Source organism: Etheostoma spectabile, chromosome 17, assembly GCF_008692095.1.
Source record: "Etheostoma spectabile isolate EspeVRDwgs_2016 chromosome 17, UIUC_Espe_1.0, whole genome shotgun sequence".
NCBI classification, from domain to species: domain Eukaryota; kingdom Metazoa; phylum Chordata; class Actinopteri; order Perciformes; family Percidae; genus Etheostoma; species Etheostoma spectabile.
This window is the reverse complement of record NC_045749.1, coordinates 5,791,131-5,807,132: the sequence shown is the minus strand read 5'-3', so window position 1 is coordinate 5,807,132 and position 16,002 is coordinate 5,791,131. Positions and strand designations below refer to the sequence as shown.

The following is a 16,002-nucleotide window of genomic DNA, read 5'->3' as shown; positions in this document are numbered from 1 at the left end:
GCAGAGTGAAGACATGGTTACTGGTTACTTAACACAAAATATGGGGGTGTCTAAATGAGTCAGGCGCGCTACTCGTCCGAGGTTTTCTTTCTGTTTGATATTTTGTTTAGAAGTTCTTCTTCCCTCTGGTGAGTTTGTATTCTTAAAAGGAGACTATGTACTGTTTTAAGATTCATACTTTTATTTTATGATTCTCATAGAACATGGTAACATGTTTTAAATGTTAAAAAAAACACTTATTTTCCTATTACTGCCCATGGCTGCTGCGCCTGTACTCTCACTCAGTCAAAGACTCTGTCTCTTTACCTAGTCAATAAGTGTATAAAGGAATAAAGTAACAGCAACAGTGCAATAAATAAATGGTTAAGTAGAAGTAAAGTAAGAGTAGGTTTAGAAGTAAGATTGAGTTAAAAGATTGCTTCTTAAACAACGGCTTGGACAAATGCTTTTTTAGTTCAGTAAGAATAAAGTATTAAGTAATAGTATAAAATAAAGTATAAAATAAGCATGAATAAAGTATAGTGTGACTATAAGTAGTAGCAGTAAATACAGATATTGCACATGTAACTAAGAAATTATCGGAACTAGTAATAATTGTACTTCATTATCCAAGAATATTGAGATGTGATGTAGATGCGTGTTGTGCACACATGTAAGGATAAGCACTACTATGGTCAGGCTGACATGGTTTTCTGTCTGTGCTGAGGTGTTTGGGTTAATGATTTAGAAATGAATACATGCTTACAGCGCTCACAGTATCTTTTACATTGAAGGTTGAGCTACACTTAAAGCTATACTGCGCAACTATTTTACATTAATGGACGTCCGTTACATTCAAGCTATTGCCAAAGTAGTTGATACAATGCTAATTAAGCATATCAGCTCAAAAAACTCTCTGTATATGGCTATGTTTAGAAAATATTGTTGCCCGGTGACTTTCATGCATAAAGCTTGAGTGAAGATAATCTCCACTTCTGAATAGTCCGTCATGATTTTTAATCCTCCGTGTCCTCCAACCAACTCTGTGGAGGGGGGGGGGGGTGAAGGCCGGCATCATGTGGATGCATTGACACTGTTGTTGTCATTTAGAATTCCTCATTCCTCACACCTACAGGAGGACAGGGACTTCAGAAGTTGTTTTTTAAATGCCTCTGTGTAAGTCATCAAAGTCTCTTGAACCTTCTTCACATATGTATCAGTTGTCTTGTTTCTATGTGTGTCGTTTGCAAATCAAGGATTTGCCAGGGACATTGAAGGCACCTCCTGCCACACTTCCATCTAGCTGGTCAAGTTTGCTGATGACTTCACAGTCCAAGGCCTCATCAGGGACAATGATGAGTCAGCCTACAGGAACACTGTCACAGCTGGCAGTATGGAGTACAGATAACGACCTATAGCTCCATGTCACAAAGATGGTACAGATGGTCAAGGACTTCCTGAAAACGCCCACCTTCACATCCCCCACTGCTCATCAACAACGCAGCTGTAAAGGAGTCTATTAAGTTCCTGGGTAGAACAATCACCAGCGACTTCAGATGGGAGACACACTCATCTCACGTCAAGTGCACCAGAGAACATCACACCCAATTCTACAGAGCCACCATGAAGTGTCCTCACATCCTCCATCACTGTGTGGTACCCTGCATCCTCGGCACACACCAAACGGACCGGAACACATCGTGTGAACAGCTAGGCGACTCACAGGCCAGGAACAGGTGCCCGCTAGTGCGCAGAGAGACACACACACAAACACACTGTGCTATATTTGAAAAATGTAGCACTATTTTATTCTACAGTATGTAGTGTTTGTATCAAGCTGTATATAATTCTTATATTCAACTTTTTTTTTTTACTTTGTTTTACTGATCTATATCACTGAGTCAAATCCCAGTGTACATTGTGTATTTGGCAAATAACGCAATTCTGATGATATTACCAGTTTTAGTGTTAACTCTGACCTTGCTCTACAAGGGGCCACTGTCGTGTTCCTCTATTTTCATGGGCGCCAGACTATACAATATGTGTAATTATTTTTGACTATTATTTCTGGTATACCCAGGGTCAAAGTGCTGTACAGTGACAAGGCAGGGTAGCTTCTAGCTGGATGGTCTTCTACCAGAAACTGGCATACACATTCTTACCAGACCCTCCTCTAAAGTGCGCTGAAGGAGGCTAAATGAGGCTACTCCACATAGCATTCGAGGATTGGAGGAAAATGTGCTCTGGTGTAATGGCATTTTTGTTTTAAAGCAATCAGAATTGTCATCTGCAAAGAGCCGCTGCAAAATAGTCGTGCTAGAGAAAACTCAGATTGGACAGATAGTGTAGTTTAGCTGTCTCAATTTACTATGCAGAGATCTAAGCAGCTGTCAAAAATAGTCATAAATTCACCAAATTTAAAATTCCAACACAAAGAAAGTGGAAGCAAACTAAAAATACATGTATCTGGTGGAATTTCCTTTCGGCACCGGAGAAATCCCGGAAGTGGAACATCATTGCTATAGACTAATGCTGCAGTAACACTGCATGCAGAATTATCATATCTTGTTCATCACCAATATACTATACGTGTAATTTACCAGGCTGAATCATCCGGTGTTATGATTTGTGTGTGTTACCCGTTTCTTTCACTGCCAGCATGACTAAACATAATATGCATGAGTCCTTATGTCCATGCCTATTTTGTGTATGTGTGTGTGTTGGGAAAAGCGTGGGAACTGCAGAGGAGACTGTGTGTATTTACAAAGTTGGCTCCGAGTTCCCATGATTTCCTCCGGATAGGAGGCTTGGCTGGATCGGTCAGGAATGAATGTGTATCACAATAACCTCAGAGGCAGGCTGATTTATACTGTTAATATATTATAATAGTCGCCAAATCCAGGATTCACACTTTTTGGTATTATGGATGATTCCAGGTCGGTTGCATCTCTGCAATGCTAAAACTTGTCCTGAATCATTGCAAACTGTATCGGAATGCGTGGGTGTAAGGTTACATCTGACTGTACAAGACTTTTAAATATCACAGGACAAGACAAACCGGATGATACATTCTCAGGATCATGCAGTCATTTTGTTCACTTTATCTGTCAATATGTAAAACCAAGGGCAAGATGACAAATTCCTAAATGTCACAGAAAGTGCTGGCCGTGTTGAGGGTGCAGATGGTTAAAGTTCTCTGAAAAGCATGAGATAAAATGAAACCATTTGGAGTTAAGCCCACATGGATACAAATAAATTACTAGCCTCAATGACCTGAACCAGTGTAGTTGGACCCTTTCTAGTCAGGTGCAGAGATGATCACAGGTCATCATAGATTACCAACCTTGAACTTTGTGCTCCCAAGGTTATGAAACATGCACTTCCACCATGAGCCTTATTTCCTGTTTTGATCTCAGTGCTCAACTGACCGAGCCTCACTTTTGCAATCCCATTTGGCTGTTTTGCTCATGCTTTGCAGGCATTTAGTAGAATTGATTCAGAGGCAAAGTATGTCTGTCTCAAATTTCCTATACCTAAACTTTTCTTGTGTCTAACTGCACCCTGTAACACAGCCTTGGGTTAAGCTCATTAACATTTTGGGAAATTTACTTGTTTGCTTTCTATCTGAGAGTGAGATGAGAGAGATTTAGTTATAGCCCCATGTTTGTGCGATGAGTACTGAGCTGAAGTCAGCACAAGGTTGACTTAGCTCAGCATGAAGACTTACAGCAGGTGAAAACAGCTAGTCTGGATCTGTCTGAAGTAAATAGATATGGCTATAAACAACTCATTGACATGTTGTGATTTTTTTACAGTACATAGAAATCGTGGTTTTAGGGGGAGTTGTGTATGGGGTGGAAATATTTCTTGGCAAACAGCTAGGGGAATGTTACTGTGCACAGTCTTGTTGTCACAGAGGCTAAAACTGAAACCTGCACTAGACAGAGATGCTCAGAAAAGAATCTGGTCCTTTTCAAGAAATGGTTCCAGCGCATAACTCCCCCTAAAAACACCACTTACATTTCTGTTCATGTACGTATAAACAAACAAGATATAGTGTGTTAATTAATGAGCTTCAGAGTTGTTGGTTTCCAAAGAGCCAGACAGCTCCCCCTGCTTCTAGAGGTGTAAAGTGAGGGGAGTGACTCAGTAATGTCAGTTATGCAGCATTATCTATCTAACAGCCAAATACTGTAAGCCAATGGTCATAATGCTAACAAAACCCCTGAGCGTATAAAATTGAGCAAGAATGTATTGCTTATGAAGTCAGTTTTATTTGTAAATAAAATACTGTAATGGATTTCCCTCAAAAAGCTACAGTCTCACTTTAACGCACAACATCAAGGTTGATATCCATTGCCTGATTTCACTCTCAGAAAGACAGCAAACAAGGATTTCCCCCCAAATAATGAACTATTCCTTTATGCAAGGCACAAAGCCTGATTTCTTCACCAACATACAGTATATTATAATGTGCTTGTGAAGCAGAGCGTTCAGTAACCCTTCCCTGGATGGGTACAAGTTAAGAAGCCATGCCTCTGGGAATTCTGGGGAAAGGGATACACTGTTTACTTTTTAACGTAGCAGCAGATTGTGCTGTTTCTCATGACACACATAGTAGGGTCAGTTGATAGGTCAGCTTCTCAGGCTTTCTCTCACCCTCACACTTCCACGTGGCTGCTGCATCACTGAAAATCCCAAAAATAAGAGAGACCTAATGGTGTTGAGGTTTAGGTGAGAGGAGTGTGTTCTGGACTTTATTTGGAACAGATCTCTCTCACACACACACACACACACACACACAAAGTCATCTCATATCTGAAAGAGGAAAATAGTGTGAGAAGTGTGAAGGTGAGAAAGTAAGAAGGATTATAGTTTAATTAAACAATTCGTGTGTGTGTGTGTGTGTGTGTGTGTGTGTGTGTGTGTGTGTGTGTGTGTGTGTGTGTGTGTGTGTGTGTGTGTGTGTGTGTGTGTGTGTGTGTGTGTGTGTGTGTGTGTGTGTGTGTGTGTGTGTGTGTGTGTGTGTGTGTGTGTGTGTGTTTGCCTCAGAAAGTTGGCCACTCATTAGTAAAGAGCTCTAGGAGGAAGTGGTGGTTACCAATGACTCAGCCAAGCCATGCATTTTATTCTTTCTCTCTCGAGTCTCTCTCTGCGCTCTCCTCCCTCTGTCATCTACTTTTCTTTCTACATTTTATTCATTCCTCTTTTCTAGGCTGGCTCTTTTAACATGTTATGTCCATCTCCCATTCTCTTAATCCCTTTCCCCCCTTCTTTTCTCTCTTCTCCTGATTCATCCTTGACCTTTGGAGGTGTGTGTGAGTGAGGGTGTGTTGTGTGTGTCTATGTGTAGGATACTCAGCAATGTGTGTGGGAAGATAACTGGTTTCCTTCAGAGTGATTAAAACATTCCTTCTCTCTTTTTCCTTTCTTCTCGCTCTTTCTCTGCCCTTATAGTTTGCAGTGAAGACTTTCTGATGAAGAGGAGGATGAAGACTGATACACTGGTGAGTGAAAGGCTGGTATTTATAAATCTAAGAAGGAATGCAGTGTTAAAGAATGTGTCTTTTAGATTCAATGTATGGGCTGGTAGAGGACAATTGTGCCTTCATTCTAGATCAGCATTCTGCTTTAAAAGATTTTGTAAAACAAACCAGATTTGATGTTGTTTAGTTGTAAGACTGGAGAAAACGCAGGGCTAAAGAGCAGGAAGGACTCAAGAGCTCGATGGAAAATATTGCAAAATGTTTTCCAAACTTTGGTGGACTTGTAAGTGAGGTGCTTAATGTCTATTTAACTTCAAATTCATTTTATTCCTCTTAGGAAAGCAGCTGATGAATCACTTTTTTATAAAAAGATTATGGTGTGGGATTTTTCTTGATCAATAAATAGCACAGCTTGCAGAAGCCGTTTTTCCGCCACAGCGGTTAAAATAAGAATTGTAATGTAAAATCTGACAAGAGAATCACAGAGATGGGGAATAGCCCTATGAGGACAAATGTGTTAAGTGTGTTTGGCAGTCAGTCAGGTTTCTGCATACATCTGCTATTTTTGGCAAATTTAGTTGTGTAATGATGATGTGACACAGTGACCGCACCTGTGAAGGGCTGAAGTGAAAGTAGCAGTGTTTGTATATCCTGGTGATATTACAGCAGCTGTCTTTATATGGAACAAGATGATCAAAAGAACCCCAATAAAGGAGCACTTTAATCAACTTCATCAATCTGTGTACCAAAATGAGTCTCTTGGTGACGGTAATGGGAGTTTCACAATCTGTACTGACGCACAGTACACAAGATCTGTGACCAGTATGTCATACATGAGGAGGCCGTCAAAACACATACTGCACTGCACTCAAGACTCATTTTGAATCTGTCTGGACCATTTGTGCCGTCTGTATTAATTTTTCCCAAACAGTACAGACGTTAGCTTGTTAGGAATGTAGTGTGTGTGTGTGTGTGTGTGTGTGTGTATTCAGCTCAGCCCCCGACGTTTTTCAGAACCCAGCAGGAACTCTCTTTCTCTTTCTTTGTATTGTTTTTTTCCTAATTTTCTGAAATCCCACCCTCTCGCGTCTTTCCATTGACTGTATGTGCAATGATTTTCAGTGTATAAAAAACAATCTAGTATAAAGAGAAACAACACTTTGTTCTAGATTCAGCTACTGGCTACTTTCTGCCTACAGTATTTTCTGGATTGGTCTACAAAAATACACCGTCACTAGAATAGTTTACTGGCTGCTCAAAAAGTAGAAATTGCCACAATGATTTTGAGTCCATTTTAATATTGTTAACCACTGTCCATCAGTGGTTCTTTGAGCTAACTCTAAACCCTGGTCAGATGGCGCAACATTAACCGTAACCCTTGAGTAATGCGACAGGCTGAAAATGGCAAGTTTTAAGAAAACGTTTGCAAATTATGTTTAACCATGTATCCAGCTAATTTACATAGCTCACGTTACTGGATTGTGTGAACAGTTAACTTTATCATATTGTGTATTTGGCAATTTATTTTGCGGGGTGAAAATATTCCACCAAAACAAATTCCTTCCAAAGACCATTTTGAAGAGCCACGCTTAGCACCGCCCAAGACAACTGTGATTGGTTTAAACAAATGCCAATAAACCAGAGAATGTTGTTCTTCTATCCAGGAATGTTGTGTAGAAGGGCCAGACCTTTCTCCACAGCCCTGTAGAGATACTGTAGGTCTGGCAGTGCGAGACTAGAACATACTACGCTGGGTTTTCTTCGTAGACGCGTTCCAGACCTGTGTGGTCAGTGCATTGTATGGTGATGGATGTGCATGCGCAGCCCAGGACCTTCTCATGTCCAGGACCTCAGGGACATGTAGAGGACAGTTGTATGTCATGACATACAATGACGGACCAGCTGGAAAAGTTACAAAGGTCATCATTCCTGTCTGCACCATTTTTTGAGCTCAGATACAAAATAATTTTTTATTCAATCTGAAGAAAATACCACAGTCAAGAGACTCATGAGGGGCAGGTTGCACTTATATTTTAGCCTGTTTAATTTAAACATGCATTTGAGGGAAAAAAAGTCCTTTTGACCCTTTTAAAAACCCCGTCTAAATAAATCCCTCTGTGTTCAAAACTGACAACGTGACGCAACAAAATCATGGATAACTTGATGTCTCTGCGGTTGTTCTGACCTGCTTTGTAGTTACATGTGTGTTGGTTGGTTGAGAACTGTGCTGTCATGCTGTTCATCCAGAAACTTTGAATCTATTTGAAATTTTAATTTAATCACGCCTGTAAATTTCATTTGACTTGTTTTCTATCAGATGCCTGTTGTATTTATTTTCTAGCAGTGCCATTTCTCTACTGGACTGCCATGAAACTGTAGTCTAGAGAGTTGGTCAGCAGAATACACACATAATATCTCTCTCACTCTCTGCTCTTTTTCCACTATTTTTTTCCCACTCTTCATAATGATCTATAAGTGGTATCAGTTTCCATATAGTGTTCACAAACACACACACACACACACGCATGTACACTGCCACACACTTATGCCAGCCCTGTTCCGTCAAGGCACCCCTCAATTACGGTAAATGTGTGTTTTTGTCATCTGTGGGCCTAGATGAAGTGATGCAGTTAGTTTTGGTATCATGTCATGGCCATGCATCTCCACCACTGAGAGAGAACGAGAACAGTGCAGCGTGGGTAGGCGTGGGAGTGCTGCGCCAGAGATGACTCAGCGCTCTGTTGCCGGGTAGAGAAGCACCAAACACATACTGCAACTCCCCCATACATTTGAAAAATACAGTATTTGACGTAGCTATTAATCATGATCCCATCCTTGGATACACTTATCTAAACTTTACGCCTACATGGACAATAGTTGCATGACCCATTTCAGGGCCACCATGTTCCTTTTTACTGGAGAGTTAGCTGAATGTAAATAATTGATTAATACATAACAAAATCAGGTAAGAAACAAAGAAATACCTGGAAAAGATTGTGGGGGTGGGACTAATGTTCAATTAGTCCACTAAACTACATGGTTCACTTGAATAGATGGCTGTTTGCGTTGTTAGCTAGCACCCAGTGTCAACTTTAAAATGTAACTTATTGCTACTACATAAAGGCATTCACTAACAATCAAACAAAATTTGTTGAAGCAAAACAGCACTGACTACCTGTTGGATGCCCCGGTAGATTAAGCCTGATAAAGTGCCCTCTACGGCGGCCCAATGTGCAAGAAAAGGGGATGAAGGACCCTTTAGGGTGCCATTCCAGTGGAGAGAACACCTACATACTAGAAAACGTTCTGCTGTACCCAGTTGCTTAGTTTCAATGTTCTCAAAAATGTCTCAAATGTTTTCATGTCACTTTGTTGCCATATAATGGGCTACAGACTCCTGTTTGATTGTGTTGCAGCACCCCTTGTGGGAAAACCGCCATTTTGTAACTAATGAAACTGATACATGGAGACTTTTGGGCTGTGGGTCACATGGCTAAAACTTTCACGAGGACTCCCAGGAGTCCCCTGACATTACTTTGAATACCACTGTGAAAAAAAGAAAAGAAGAAGAAGGTGGGCATGAGATTGAGTATGAGCAACAAGTAAAGAATCACAGTACACGTGTGTAAATGGCTATTTTGTCCCAAAAAAAATCACACTTATAACATTAACATTATCTAGCTAATTGTATTCTGATTTTGCTGCAACAAGCACACAATTAGATTAACTGTAGCTTAAATAAAATTAATGGTAACTATTAAAACTCTGACTGATCAGATGATTCAAATGAAAGGTCTACCTTCTAGACTCGCACTCAGCACCACTCAGCAGAAACATGAAGACGTTTCAGTTCTGATATTTTACACACCAAAAGACCTTGAGATGAATACAACATTACAAGGACACATTTTTTTCTCAACTAGGGTTGAGCGGTATCTATTTATATATTAAATATTTGGGTTTAGCAGATAAGAGCAGCTACAGAAGAAGTGAGAACTTGCTATGTGTCATCTAGAAGATTAAAGAAGAAACGAGAGATTAGAGAATGACTTTGCACCACAGCTCAGTCAAGGTACACAACGATCGGCCCTGTTCTTTCAGTCTTAGAATAGACTATTTTACATTTTTATGATAATACTCCACCTGAAATATCACATACAAATGAATCCATATACAAATGATTGCACATATTAAAATGTATTAAGCTAAAAAAAAAAGCCAATATTGAACCTAACATGAGTGACGACTTGTAGTTTCATCTGCTACCTTAACTCTTAAAGTGTGAAGTTTGCAGGGAAGAATAACATTTTTTTAAATAATGTTTTATAGTGTAAAACGACTGCAGTCTTGATTATATCAACAGATTGCGTTGTCTTTTTCCATATGATATTTAACACTTTGATAATTCCTCTCAGAGGTGATATTGAACAAAATATAAAACACCAAAATGTATTAATGTAACATTGTTTACTAAAAAAACATCCATGAAATGGTTGTAACTCACTGATAAAAAGGGTATACCAAACTCCAATACACCTAAATACAACTTTTCACAATAAAGCAAAAACAAAAATGCCCTGGTTGACTTTTACGTTGTTCAATAAAACCGATAAATAAAACTCCATAGTTTTTCACTGAGCTATTTTGTAATGTAAAACATGTTTTTTTTCACACAAAGGTAATGAATTATGACTTCACACTGCACATGTGATTTAACATTTGATTCTGAATGAAAAAAAACACTCAGAATTGGCAGAAATATCAAACTATGTCCAGGTGTTTCTTTGTCTTGGCTTTAGAAGGTCAAACACACATTTTATAGATTAACAAAACAATCTCACCACAAAGTCCATTTAGTAGCCGTTCTGGAGCTTTCATAAGTATTACACAGTCTTCCTCAGCAGATGGAATTTGTACAGTTGTCAGAAGTTCAAAATGTTATGTTTCCGTGCATTTTAAGGACTTCTCTTTCATGTTGGCTTCAAAGTTAAGATTGAAAGTTTGGTCCTGACTTTGGAAACAGACAAAACTATCTCATCACAACGTCCTTTTAGTATCTTTTCCGGAGTGGGAGTATAGTAAATACATTTTTTTTAAATTCTTTTATCAGATACTCAAAGGACATTGTGTTGAGATAGTCTTGTCAACAGCTGTTTTCAAGATCAAGAATTAACTTTCAATCTCTGCATTTATAGAATGTTGGACTAAAACTGAGCAGATTTGTATTTTAAAGAATTGTGAATCATGTTAATACAACCCTAAATATAGTATCTTTAAGGTCCACATCCCTAACAGTGACTTACACCCATGTGCTGCAGCCCCCCTAAAGTTAATCTCAGCCCCCCTAAAAATGATTAATAAATAAATAAAAAATAAATAAGTTTTAGTGCTTCAAGTTAGTTTGTGAACTTGTCTGTTCGTGACAGAGGACAAAGGGTTCAAAGGGTTTGAAACAGTTTTACTATCCTGTGTTGCTGTTGCCGATGCTATGCACCTGTAACCCAGTCAAGGAAAGGGTTAACAGAAACATAGTGATTGAGATTGTGCCTTTGACTGAGTCTCTAGCTAATCTGTCTGAGGAAGAGCAGGAGTGTGGTTGTGAAGTTTAACGTTGGTAGTCCCCAGAGAAGAAGTTGGTAATTTTCGACGCAGATTAGAACCCAAATTGAAACATAAGTAACTAAAATTTCGGAATGTTTGAACACTGTGTAAAATACGTCATTAATACTGTAACTTAAAAAGTTTCAGGTTTAGTTCCATCATAGTGTTAATAGTGTCAAAAGACATTAGCTGACTCGGCTAATAAATTAACTGATTCAGCAGGGGGCGGGTTAACACTTTTTCAAGGCATTGCATCCGTGTCACAGTCCAATTAAGAGGCTGAGCCCCCCTAAAGGTCTGATCCTAGAATCGCCCCTGCTTATACCCCTTGTTGTAAATTAACATCTGGGTAATTAGTCTCACTAAAAGAGAATGTCCTAATGTTTAATCCATGCTGTATCTGTCCTTTGCTTCAGTGTGTGTGTCGTAGTGCTACTCCCATTGTTAAAGGTTGTGTTTGCCTCTGAAAATGCCCAAAGAAAATGGCAATAGCATCAGCAATTTTGACCCAACTTCACTTGAAATGATCCAAGTTGAGTGCATTTTTATCCTGGGAGCACTTCATATTGAATGCTGAACACGAGAACATATAAAAACAAGCTGCAATGCAAAAAGATGAAGAAAACACAAAACGAGAAGATGGAGCCAGAATTGCTTTTATGTGTCTGTTTTAAGCTTAGTACTGGTTTCAATCAAACTGGTTTTGGTTTGTCTGAATGTGAAACCATGACATTGTCCTTAAAATACCTTATCACTGTAGAAATTAGTCAGTAATGTATAGTTTCTCAACCAGGGGGTCGAGGTACCATGTGGATGTTTCAATTGAATGAATTGAATGCAGATGGAGCAGTTGGCAATCATAAATAAAAGTAAATAAATTCTCATAATTGAACATGAGCTCAATTTACAGTATGATTTTAAGAAAATACAAAAGGATAGAGAACATTTAAAAGCAGTCACTTTCCAGAAAAGGTCTGCGCATGAGGCATGATTGCTTATATCTTGTGCTTGCAGGTTTTGGTTGAGAGTGGCGATATGTGTCCCTAAATGACGATACACCTTTCATAACGCTCTGGATAAGCGCGTGGTGTTTGTTCTCATGAGTCAAATGAGTTCAAGATCAATAAATGTCAAAAGCTGAATATCCTGTCAAGTTGAAAACAATAGTAGGTCACTAGTTTGTGGGTGTGTGTGGGTGTGTGTGTGTGTGTGTGTTCTGTTGCACCTTTACTCATCACAAATTACGCTCTAAGATACAGTAAATGACTAAGAACGCCACAAACATCACTCTGCTCATTACTCGGGGGTTGTAAGAGAAGTCACAAATGACAAAGAAGTTTTCAAACGCTCATATTCTGTGGTTAGCTTAGTCATTTTTTTCAGCTAAAAGCTCTTTTCTTTTTTTTCTATTTTAACTCCCATAGAAAAATGACTAATGTCATTCTACTAGAGATTCCTGAGGTTACGGAGTTCAACTAATGTTTTAAAGTGGCCTTGCTGTCAAACCTGAAATTGGTTAGCATTTTAAATATGTGCGATGACTGCATTCAGTTGAAGCCTGAGAATAACTTTAAACAAGATGCCATCTTTGAGAAGACTTTCATCCTCTAGTGGTGTCTATGATGCATTTAGCTTTTTCATAGCGTTGCAAACCAGTCACGTTTGTTATACACTGTACAAGTTGTTACAAAACTAAAGACTTCTGTTGCATCTTCTTTTTTTAATTAATTTAAATAAACTTATTGATCCCACACAGCAGCATGTGCAAGAGCAGATGCATAACAGTTTAAAAGAGAAAAGAAAACTGCGACAACGTGTGTAAACCTATGTAAATGATGAGCAACTATTGTTTACAAATGGAGCACGAAAAAGCTAAAACAAAGTGTACTAAAAGCTAGAGCTAGAATGATTAGTCAATTTATGGATTAGCCGTTTTGTTCAAATTTTCTCTACTTACAGCTTCTTTAATGTGAAGATTTGCATTTGCATTATTTGTCATACATGATAGTCCAAAACCCAAAAGATATTCAGTTATATATCAATAGAATGAAACAAACTATTTAAATACATTTCATTGGGCTGTGGGAAATGATACCGGTCTATGTGTATTTTTTTTTTTTTTTACTACCGGTATTTTATAGACTAAACAATTAATCAAGACCATAATTGCTAGTAAGAAATAGTAACATGGAGACAAAGCTGCAATAAAAGATTAAAGGAGTTACCTAACATTCAGAACATTAATATAGAAGCAAACACCTATTTATGTAAAGATATAGTGGAGTAATGAGCAGAGACTGAACTCACACTCTATATGTACACCAGTGGTAAAAAGTACTGTACTTAAGTACAAATTCAAGGTATTACTTTAGTCTTTTCTTTTCATGCCATATTCTCCTTCTTCTTCTTAACTTAAGTAACATTTTTAATACATGACTTTTACTTGTGACAGAGTATTTAACAGTGTGGTGTTACTACTTTTACTCAGGTTAAAGCATCTGAGTACTTCGTCCACCACTGGTGCACACAGCGTTGTAATCCCAGTTTCTCTGTTTTTAGTTTTGCTTGCCGGACTGACCCTGCGTGCGTGTAAGTGCATGTGGCACTGACAAAACGTAGGCAGTATTTAACATTTTGGGACACATAAGAGCCGGGTGCAGGAAATCCCAGCCTGCTGTTTTGTTGAATAGTCTGACAGCCGCCGGGACAAAAGACAGATTACAAAATATAACATATGCAGTACATATATACCTTATTTCTAACAAAGTAATATACTTCCTTCTTGTGCATTACTTAGCATTTACCTTGCAACAGTTTATAAAATGAGGGCAGGAATCCACAGTGGTGGTGTCATTGAAGATATTTTACTTGGTGGAAAAAAACATAGTGTGGGTAAACTATACATTTGGTACCAAGCTGCAGAGATAATACCTTTTTGCAACTTCTAACACATCGCCATCCTCTGCCACTCAATTCTAACCACACAGTTTCAACTTCATGTCTAAAAGTGAGGTGGCTGTTATCTGCTCTTTCCATTATTCTTCTTGATCTTGAAAAACAAATAAAACGACGAGAGAGGAGGGCGCGTGGCAAAAACAGCAGGGCTTATGGTACCAATCCCCTCCACCATGGAATCATTTGTTATTGAAAACTATATATTGAAAGGTCAGTGTTCACAAGAATATAATGATGCTTAAAAGTGCGAGCGCGTAGCTGATTTCTTTTTTTTGTTTAGCTCAGTCTGCAGGTAGAAGCTGTTTGGCCCCGATGCCCACAGGCATTTAGATGTTGATGGGACAGCGGTGGAAGACGTACTCAGATCTTTTACTTGAGTGAAATTACTTGTACACCCTTTAAAAAAACTCCATTACAGTAAAAGTTTTGCCTGTAAAATCAGAATTTTATTAAAAGTATGTAACGTGCAAGTAAAGTAAATTAAAAGTATCAGTACTACAGAAAAATGTCTTCTGTAAATGATGTGTTATGAAATTAGATGCATCAATTACTGAAGCTAGTTTTAACTGCTTTACGTACAAATACTTCAGTCCTGTAGTTCTCAACCAAGGGGTGGTGTCTCTCCAAAGGGCCACAGGATGACTATGAAGGGTCATGAGATGATTTAAGGGGACAGGAAAGAAGGAAAAAAAGTTATATAACAGACATTTGTATTCTTAGAAAATCCTAGTACATAAATGTGTCTCAAGTGCCAAATGTTAAAGTTGTGCTCATTGTGAACAGCAGTTCTCATCATTTACAGTTATTAAAGATGCAGTAAGATGTCTTGACTCTATATACTGTTTGAACTCTTAACAGTGCCTCGTATTTAATAAGCTCATTAGAGGCTTTAGCCTGATAAAGACTGGAAACTCCACCCCCTTAATTCCACTTCATCACAGCATTAAGAAGTCATCACATCTGGAGTTTCTACCTGGGTGGGAGCAGATGCCATTGTATGGGCGTTTAAGAAACTGAAACCTTAGTCAAGGTGACTGATAGTAATAGTCGAGTGTGAGTGTGTGTGTGTGTGTGCGCGTGTGTGTGCGCGTTCATTTCTGGCTGTGCATGTTGTTCTATGAGTGTGTGTCATTGGGTATCCGCAGACAGATGGGTGAGAAATTAGACGGACTGGTGTAGTACAGTTTTTCTCCACTACAGGGCGACTCCTTCCCACAGGAAACAGCCTGTTCACTCCAACAGTATACATCATTGGTACAATTAACTAACCCGCGTCTAAAGTAAACCACATTTTAGTGAACTTAAAACATTGTTTTTCGAAACTTTTCTTTTCAATTTCGATTTACCATCAACATGAACCACAACCAGCCACTATTTTACATCATTAAACACCCATTATTAAACATCTGTGTTACAGGAAGCATTATCTTTTCAGTAAAAAGTGTAACACAAAAATAACAGGACTTTACATTCTGAATAGTGAAGCTGTGGCGCTTAGTAGTAGGCTACTGAGTTTAGTCACTTTCTACTGCTTTACGGTGTGTGTATTCTCTCAGATGATCTCTTATCTTTCTACCAATAGCCTAACAGCGTCTTTTCATGGTTGGGAATATATTCCAATTTAACGAAATGACGCTTCTGTTCTGGTTTGAATAAGTATGCTCTTCTTGTAGGCTGTTTATCGTATCCTAGTAGCTGGATTTTATTCATTAAATTTCACATTATATACATAGTTTTTATAAAATACCAGTTTTGTTGTTAAATATTGCTCAATCTCCTCTTGTGTCCTTATAAGATTCATTAGAACATGTTGTCATTTTAAAACATCAATTTTCTTAACAGGGTTTCAAGATATGTAACATGTAATTTTTGCCCAAACGAAAAAGATTGCTTATGTTTATATTTTATTAATTAGTATTTGATCTACATGTTACACACCTTCATTTTAAAGGAATTATATCACCATCAATAACTAAATAAT

At 38.4% G+C, this 16,002-nt stretch overlaps 1 long non-coding RNA gene across 1 annotated transcript in view; it reads left to right on the top strand.

The window, feature by feature from the left end:
• Positions 1-16,002, top strand: part of LOC116705288 (uncharacterized) — a 75,513-nt gene that overhangs the window by 14,209 nt on the left and 45,302 nt on the right. Inside the window, exon 2 of the long non-coding RNA XR_004335895.1 lies at positions 5,437-5,486. This is a non-coding gene — a long non-coding RNA (uncharacterized LOC116705288). The remainder of the gene's footprint in view (positions 1-5,436; positions 5,487-16,002) is intronic.